The sequence below is a fragment of the Macadamia integrifolia genome, chromosome 14, assembly GCF_013358625.1.
Source record: "Macadamia integrifolia cultivar HAES 741 chromosome 14, SCU_Mint_v3, whole genome shotgun sequence".
Taxonomy (NCBI): Eukaryota; Viridiplantae; Streptophyta; class Magnoliopsida; order Proteales; family Proteaceae; genus Macadamia; species Macadamia integrifolia.
In genome coordinates this window covers 30,327,547-30,337,464 of record NC_056570.1, presented here as the reverse complement: position 1 = coordinate 30,337,464, position 9,918 = coordinate 30,327,547, and positions in this window count along the sequence as shown.

The window sequence follows — 9,918 nt, the reverse complement described above, 5'->3', positions numbered from 1 at the left end:
GAGAAGCAGCTTAAAAAGCGTTTGATAAAGTTGTTCTGTTTCACTTGTTTTTAGAAACATAAATCAAAATTTATGCCTATTTACAATTCTAGAAACAACTTTGACAAAACAAGTCGAACTTGTTTTGTCATTTCTAGAAACGAATTTAAGAGAAAAAAAAAAAAAAAAAAAAAGGCTATTATGCCCGATAAATCTTTCAACTATTTAAACCTAAATACAGGCAACCGAACCCTCTCTCCCTTTTGGGCATCCGATGATACTATTGGGTTTTTTAGTGGCATTATGTCTGCAAAATACGTTTCGAAAAACATGTATATCAAATACCAAAAAATTCGTTCTCGGAAATGAAAACGTGAAAAACAGTTTCTGTTGAGAAACGTTATCAAACGATGCCCAGGATGATCGCATATGAATTCCATTCCCATAAGAATCCCACCCCAATGAATCCATGGTGCCTACTAAACAAACGGGCCTGAGAGATGAGGAAAAATAAAATGGAATCTGCTGGTATACTTTCCCACATTCCAACAACCATCCAACCCTATCCCAAAATCAAGGATTCTAAGACAAACAAAAAAACCACACAAGCAGAGAACACAATAGTGGAGTAAATAATATAACAAGGGGCGAGAGCGTGTCCCAGTTTCGGGCTTCGGAGAGGTACTATTTAGAGGAGGCTATGTGGAAACCTTCAAACCCTAACACACAGAAAGAAGTGAAATTCCTCCTCAGCACCCGATCTTTTCGAAGAACCAAATCATGACGAGAAAAGGGGCTTTGAGCATCCACATTGCAAAACCCACTAAGCGCACCACGCATTTACAAGGGCATATGCATTTCAGCAGCGACCTGTTAACAGAGAACCCACCCACAAAAACAAAAACCCTCTCAATCAAATTAACCATTCGATCATAACATCAAGAGAAGAGAGAGAGAGAGAGAGAGAACGAACCCAATGAGCCAGAAGATGGCTCCAATGATGGAGAAGTTGAAAGATATAGAGATAAAGGGTAGACCCAGGATAAACGCCAAGGGCCTGAACTTAACACCCAATTTACAGCACTTGCAGAATTTGCACCTGCCACCAACTGCGCAGCAATCGCAGCAGCAATTGGCGCATCCGCAGCAATCGGTGAAACCGCAGCAATCGCACATCGTCTCTGTCTCTCCTTTCCCTTTTGTGCTCTTACGGTGAACTGTGACTGGTTGATGTGCTAATATTTTTCACTTTATAGATGACGAATCTGGAAAACCAAACCAAGAAGGAAACTCCAACACGTTTGGTACCGTTTACTTCAGAAGACAAAGACCAGAGAGTTTGAAGATGCAAAGTGGAGGCACAGGAGAAACACATTTGATACCCTTAACCCATAAAGACAAAGACCAGGGAGTACTCACTTTCTCTGTCACTCTTTACTTGAGAGGATCTGGTTCCCTATGGGGCAAACGAAAGGAAACGGAAGAGATGATTACCGTTAGTTAATTTTTTCGAGCTTTTCTTTAAATTTCTTCCCGCGAATAACCGGACGCATCTTCTTTGTTCATGTTAGGTGACGTAAGTTGTTGATGTCTTCACGACTACGTCAGTAGGTGATGTAAGTTGTTGATTTTGATCCTCCATTATAATGGGCCCACATGAAAAGTGAAGCGTGAGAGAGAGTTTCACGGTCAGGTTTACCTTTTGTTTGTACAAAGTTTTCTTTTCCAAAAGCAGCCCTTTCGCCATACACACACCAGAGATGAAATGATTATCGTGTCCTATTAAGGATTTGCCCTTGTGTTTAGATGCAGAGGCACTCTCGGATAAAAACCATTTCTTTCATTTTTTTTTTTTTTTGATAATTTATGACGCCACCCATTAACCCATTAGTGAATGTCACTAAGATACAATTTGTTCTTATAATACCAAATTATATTCAAATCCCTTACCATCAATCACTGTTGTGGAATATATCTTATATATGTAATGTCAGTTAATATATATATTTTTAAATACTAAAATATCCTTAAAAAATATGAAATACCTAATATACCCCCCTCTCTCTCTCTCTCATTTTCTTCCTTTCTCTGAATCACTCGCAGTTCCAGTGTTTCAGTCTCAGCCTCAGCATCCATTAATATTCCATGAGCTGGACTGTAGCCGTTACTATGTAGCCGAATTGAGAAGCCGCGTGGAGTTTGGCATCAAACAGGCCAGACCAAGCTTTCTCTCTTCCATCTACTTCCACCTCGACTTCCCTCGATTTTGGTAAGTTCTCTTGAATTCTCTAATCTGATCACATTCTTCTTCTCTTCATTTTCTTCGATTTGGTGTCGCCTCCGCTTTATTAGATCTTGATAGAAACCATGAACTCTAACTTAGGAAAGGTGAACAATCCACAAAGGGGATCAGTTTCTTTCAATAACTATGAGCTCGATTTCGGTCTTGGCTTCGATTTGTCTAACAATCGCCCTCGCTCCTCAACGATCTGAAACTCCAACAAGGAACACTTCTCTTTATTCCTTTCCTTCTTCCACTTCCTTCTCCGCCACGCAGTCAAAACCTGCATCTTCTTCCTGTTCCTCAAACAAACCTTCATGGACTCACCAACCATCCCCGGCTCCTGCCGCCCGATCCAGTCTCTACAAACCTTCTTCTGTGGTCGGGGATAATCTTGGGAAGAATTGGACCTCCACTGCCCCGTCAACGAAAATTCACAAACCACTTAACTATGCATATAGATCTTCAGATAACCTAGACAGGGTAATGAAACAACTTAGTATCAGTTCTGAACTCAAAGTGAGATGGAAACTGCTACAAATCCAACAGCCTTAACAGGAAAAATTATATCAAATTTGCTAAAATCTTGGCTAAACTAGCTTACTATGTATCCAAGTGGACACTGGAGGACCAGCTCTTGGCCTATGCAAAGACAGTTAAATATGCTAAGAAATTGGCAGGTTCTCTTACCGCTTGATAACATGATCTCGACCTAGTGAACAAGAAATTAATGCCGGACCAGTTGCAAGGATTTGCATCGAGCGCATTCCAATTTGACAAAACAGATGAAGGGTCCTCATAAATAGCTTCCCTGAAGGCCGTACGAGCCCGAACCGTGAAAATTCTCAAGGAGGAAAAAGAAAAGCTCAATTAGAAATGAAATCAAATGAATCTTTCCGGCAAACAATGCCAGCAAAGGAGCAGTTCGTTCCTGGGTTAGAACATGGCAAAGGAGCGAGTAGGCAAAAACCCAATTGGACATGTGTTTTAGTCAAAAGGGTACAACAGTCATTTTAAATCTTCATTTATAGTGACGATGGTAGGGGGTCTGAGTATAATTTGGTATTATGAAGTAGGTGTCTCTCTAATAGTGGCATTCTTTAGGAGATAGCACTATAAATTACCCTTTTTTTAATCTCAAATACTTTTCCATTCTCCCGTTGTCAGATCTCTCTCCTTTGCTTGGTTTAACCATATTTTTCTTTAGTTATTCTTTTTTTTGGAATATTCACACGACTTTGCTCTCTTCATTAGTGATTATCTTCGGTTTGTAGTGATTAATTCTTTCTCTTAATAATAAACAAATGATGTTGTTTCTTAATTTAGAGAATTATACCGTAAAACTTATACAATAATAAAATAATGGCATTTTTTAGCTTGTGAGCTGGAATAAGTTGTGTCACTAGGAGGCATATTTAATAGTTGGTCGACCCCATGTAGTTAGAATAAGGCTGAGATGTGTTGTTGTTTGATTGGATATAAAATCTTCAATTAATTCATCTAAGTATTACCAGTCAATTGATTTTTCATACCACTTCACAAACTAGCAAATATTGTATTTTCTTTTCAAGTATCTCTTAAGATAAGCATTATTTCTCACTTTGTTGAAATGTTATCAAGTCTACACAAAAGGACTCCCTTCCATTTATTAGAGTTCATTTCTCTCGAATAGCAAATAAATCATCTATCGTTTATTTTCTTCAAGATTGAATTCTTTTAGCAATCCATCACAAGCTAAGGAAAATTTTTTCTTTGATTTTAGGACCATATATAACGTTCCTGAAACTTTTGTTGAATCTAATTAAGAGTATAGACAATAGAGTGTTTTTTAATGGCAACAAGGCATATATGCCACAAACAAAGGTGATGACATGACTCTGCCATTACAATAACAATAATTTTTCTTATAACAACATGTTGATGTTTATGAATTGCCTTTAGTGCTCTTCCAAACATATCTTTAAAAATTTTTAAAACAACAAAATAAAAGATTATGTTGTTTCATTCAAAAGCAATATAGTACCAAAAATACCTCTTTACTTACAATGGTTTATACCAACATAGTGAAAATAGCCAACCATGCTTCTTGTCTTATAGGCTGCATCAAAGCATCCCACGTCATTAAAGAAAAAGTAATCTTGAACCGACCTTATATATATCCACCCAAAAAATTACTATTTTATTTTCTTCATCAATTTCCACACTGTGAAATAACATTGGATCTTTATACGCTTATTTTCCAAATACTTGAATATCTCTATTTTTCAACTCCCTCACAGCTTTGTTACTAAATCATTTTTATAGTCTCCTTATGTAAAGCCAAGACTTTCATGTTCTTTAGCTTTCTCACATGAAAAATCATGTTTTATTGGTTTTGAATTATCCAATGTAGAAATATGAATAGACCATGTAGGTTGTACAGCCTATGTGATCTAGGCAAAAAAGCTTCTGTCTCAGTTGCAAGATGATGATTTTACTCATATACAATTTCAATAATTGACTATATCTCATCATTCATGAGTTTTACCACCATTCTTGTTTTACAACAAATTCTACTATCTCGACAACTATTTCTTAGATTGAGATTTTATCTATCCACTTTTTGTTAGCTTTTGAGCATTCAAATATTCTTCACTATGCAATATATTTTTATATTTTTTGCTAATCGGCTTTTTTGGATGCTAAATCTAATTCTTCGCTCATATAAATTTTAAAAATCGTAAGCTTATTTGTCAGATACAAACTCATTGCCGACTAATGGAATCTCATATTTTAAATCTTGAGCTTCAAGAATACTTTGTGGCAATTTTAAGAATGGTTGTTCCTTCCTATTTCCCACCCCATTAACCAAACAAACAAGAACTCTTTCTGGTATTTTATAAAAAAGTGCATCTCTCCCACCTTTTTCTGCTTTTTCTACTTTTATCCATCAAACAAAAAAGGCCTATAAAGTTTACATCGAAAAATCCAATATGGTGTGTAAATGATGCAAAATACTAATAAATAAGAGTAGATGAATTTAAAATAACAGAAAATGTAGTAACAATTAAAACAAAATATACTCTAACATGAAAATGAGGTTAGCACTCTAAGAAAAAGCAATTCAATGAAAATTTTTCCTTTCGATAAGCCATAAAGACATTTTTTGTTATCCAACGGTGATCGTCGTTTCTTTTCTTTTGCCTCAGCCGTCGCCCTTATTTTTCAGCCATTTGACTAGGATCTAAAGCATATTCTAAAATTTGAACCATGGTCCAGAAACAGCCTTTATTTCCTTCGAGATCGATAGTTTTAGTTTGGAAGAACCATAGTTTTTTAAAACCGGACCACAGGGTAAACCATAAAGCTATTCAAATCTGTTCATGATGGTTCAAGCCGGTTTTGATAGAAAGAGCCATAGTTTTGACTAAAGAAGAAAATAGTAATAAATATAAACTCAAAAAATAACAAATTAAAACCACTTTGCAAATCGGATGGTTCACAAAATCTGCCCGGTTTTGTCTGGTTTTTGAAGGGGGTGGTCCTTAGTAGACCAGACCAGAAAAGATGGCAGTTTCACTTTTTCTGGTTCACCCATTGGTTCGGTCTGGTTTTTCAAACTATGGGAAGAACACCTCAGCCTTCTTAAATCAAGTCAAGGTGGCATTGGATAAACTTCACACAATCTGCATACCCTATAAAATACAAAATACCCACCCCTTGTTGATGCTATGCCCCCTCATTGCCCCCGCATTGTTGTGCGGGCACACGATTAGGTAGCATTCTTCTTCCCTTCTTTTGATAATCAAGTAGTTTTTATATATTTCTAAAAAAAATAAAGGGAAAAAGAAGCCTAGAAGGCAGCATGGTTTCTACACCAAGACTAGGGGTGTCAATATCTAAACCGGACCGGTTAAACCGGACCGGATTGAACCGGTGTCTTATTGGGCCGATTTTGGTTTGTATTTTAAATTGAATCCGGTCTCGGTTCTGTTTGGGTTAGACCATTGGGCCACCAGAAATGCCGGAAATGTGCACCAAAATCAGAACCGATCCAAACCGACCCGAGATAAAACCGAACTTAAAACTCACTAACCTAAGTGGGCCAACACTCAAGTGGGCCAAGCCCAAGTGTCCAACACTAGCTCAAGTGCCCAACGTTATCAACTTCAACCTGTCAAAAGGCTTTTGAAGCCCTAATTTTTCAAAAGAATCAAAACCTAAGCAACTAAGCGAGTGAGCAGCAGCGGCCAACGGCTATGGCTAACGCCGCTAACCTGAAACTTGAAGTTGAAAGTAAAGATCAAAGCCTTAATCACATACGCAATTCACACTTCAGACTACTCTGAAGTCTGAACCCATTTTGAAGCCTGCTGGTTGCCGATCGTCCCTCGACATGTAAAACTCTTTTTTTTTTTTGTTTGATTGCACGGTTTGCACCTCGACAGCGACGACAGGTAAAGCGGTAAAGCATGTGCTTTAATTGAGAACCAAAGTTTCCCTCCTCTAACAGCCGATTTGAGACCCATGCAACCTTCAAGTTCTCTCTCTACAAATTTCAGCTCTTTCTCCGGTACTCCAGCCTCCAGGTATATCCTCTTTTGATTCAAGCTTCTCATATTTTTTGGCCCTTTTGTGAATAGAATATCTGAGTTGTTAACATGTGAATCTGAAGTTAGTCGTAAATGGTGATATAATAGGACTGAAATGGGGTATCCGAGTATGCTTGTCAGGAGTTGGGTTGCATTAGTTGGATTTTAAAGAGGGTTTATCACCCAATTAAACCCTTCTAAATTTTCAATCTATTTGGTTGATCAAGTATTGAAACAAGATTCAAATTTCAGTCAATTTTATCCTTCCATATTTTATTTTTGAATCTTATTTATGCTTTTTCAACTTCTTCAAATCTGAGATTTTGAATCAAATTTTATGTTACCGATTTTGTGGAGTAAAGGATGGTGGTTCATGCATGTTTTCTTCTTCTACCCTATTTTAGTGAATTATAAAAATATCATAGATGCATCCCAACAGTACCATGGTTAATGGTTTTCTTTGTGGAGTCTAGGAAAATTTTTAGAATGCGCATGCTAATATCTTTTTTTTTTTTTTTTTTTTTTTTAACTCAATGCAGTTCATACCTCATTTTAGATTATAGATTAGGCAGCATGCAATAGTGTATTATATAGGGCTAATTTAAGAAGGGAAAGTGATTAAGATTTATAGAGGATCTCTTAATTAGGGCATATTCTTATTTGCTTCCAACTTAAAGGGGTCATTTTTGAATTTGTAAGCTTGGTGTTCTTATTTTATTAACATGTCATATGTGTTCTTATTACTTATAAAAATGTCCATCAATATAGAAGATGAACCCAATTGTGGGTCACATGCTGATGTTATGTCTGATGATGGACCATATATTCCTAGAATTCCATCAACAGAACCTTCAAGTGTCGTAACACTTGAAACAAACGAAACTACCAAAAGGAAAAGAAGGAGTGCAGTTTGGGATGAGTTCACAATCATTGATGGGAAGGGTTTTGATGATGGGAAGAACCGAGTTGAATGCAAAAGTTGTAAGCAAGTTTAGAAGGCTGATAGTAATATTAATAGAACTGGAAGTCTTAGGAGACATATTCTACATTACCCAAAAAGGAAAAACAAAGGAAACACAAGCACCCAAATGATTTTGGGTGTAAATGAAGGGAAAGTAATGTTAAGGGACAAAAAAGTTGACCAGGATTTTGTGCGTGACAAAGTTACAAAGCTTATTGTGAGACATGAGTTACCTTTAGTTTTTGTTGAGTATGAGGAGTTCAGAGAGTTGATTACATATCTTTTTCCGGACTACACCCATATTGCTCAAAACACATAAATGTCGGATATTTTGAGGTTATACAATTTGGAGTCCATTAGAATCAAGAATTTACTTAATTCATCTGCTGGGAGGATTTCTTTGACAAGTGATTTGTGGACATCTATCACTAATGATGGATACATTGCTTTGACTGTCATTACATTGATAAGGATTGGGTGTTGCATAAGAAGTTGTTGAAGTTTTGCATCATGCCACCTCCACACACTGGCATCCATATTTGTGAAATGGTTTCAAAAATCTTGTCTGACTGGGGTATTGATCGGAAATTGTTTTCAATTGCTTTAGATAATGCCACAGCTAATTTCTATTTTTTTGACTTGCTAAAGAAAAATTTTAATTTGAAGAATGCTCTTTTATGTAGAGGATTACACTTTCATAATAGGTGTTGTGCACATATTCTCAATCTTATTGTACAAGATGGGCTGAAATACATAGATGACTCTGTGGTGTTGGTGCGATCTAGTATAGCCTATGTGAAAGGATCACAAGCAAAGAAAGTAAAATTCTTGGAAAGTTGTAAGCAATTGGGATTACAAAGTAGTAAGGGCTTACGTGTTGATGTCTCCACAAGGTGGAACTCAACCTATCTCATGCTTGATTCTGCATTATTTTATTATAAAGCATTTGAGAACCTTGGACTAGTGGATGTCAACTTTAAAACTTGTCCTAGTTCTGAACAATGGTTGAAGATTGAGAGATTAACGAGTTTTTTGTATCCCTTCTATGCAATTACTGTTTTTCTTTCTGGTTCCAAGTATCCCACAGCAAATTTATATTTTGAAAATGTTTGGGAGATTCACAAAAGTTTATTACAAGAGGTATCACGTGGGCTCAACTTTATGAAGCCAATGGCAGTGGAAATGAAGAAAAAATTTGACAAATATTGGAGTGAATATAGTCCAATTTTGGCCATTGCTTTGGTGTTTGATCCTCGATATAAACTTAGTTTTGTGACTTGGGCATTTTCTAAACTTTGCAACCTGGACTTAAATCCATCTACTATGTGCAACAATGTGAGGAATTCTTTGAATCAATTATTTGATGAGTACAAGAGTATGCAACTAAGTGACCATGATGTTCCTACACTTGTCCATCGTCCTGGGAGATCTAGAACAACATTTGTAAGTAAATTTACATTTTGATAGTAATTTTGATTTATTTTTTGATACAAGTTTTCAACATTCATTGCTAATCTTAGTAATGATTAATATTTCGGCTATTTCTCAATTTTCATAGGAATTTATGGTATCCGAGCTTGCTTAGGTGGATAATGGAAGTAAATCTCAATTGGATATATATCTAGATGAACCCAAGATCCCATTCAATGATAATGAATATGATGAGTATGATGTGTTGGCATTCTGGAAAGCAAATGGGTCAAGGTATTTAGATGTGGCTCGAATGGCTCGTGATGTCTTGGCTATATCAGTTTCTACAGTTGCTTCAGAGTCGGCTTTTAGCGCAGGGGGTCGTGTTATTGATAAATATCGGAGCAAACTCCTACCTACCAATGCTAAAGCATTAATATGCCTTCGGGATTGGATGTTTGATATAGACTTCAGAGGTAATTTTTCATTCAGTATATTTTTCATCTTTAGTTGTCTTAATTAGTTAATTAGTTTCTTATTTTACTTTGTATGTAGCTGAGCCTTTTGATGATCCCACTGACGTGGATAATGCACTTAGAAATGTGCTGGAACTATTGCACATTGAAAAGGAGAGAGGTGCAATAGCTAGTTCTTCAGCTGGTCCTACTCCTAGAGAAGGATAAGCTCAATCTTATGGAATAGGTATACCATAGTTT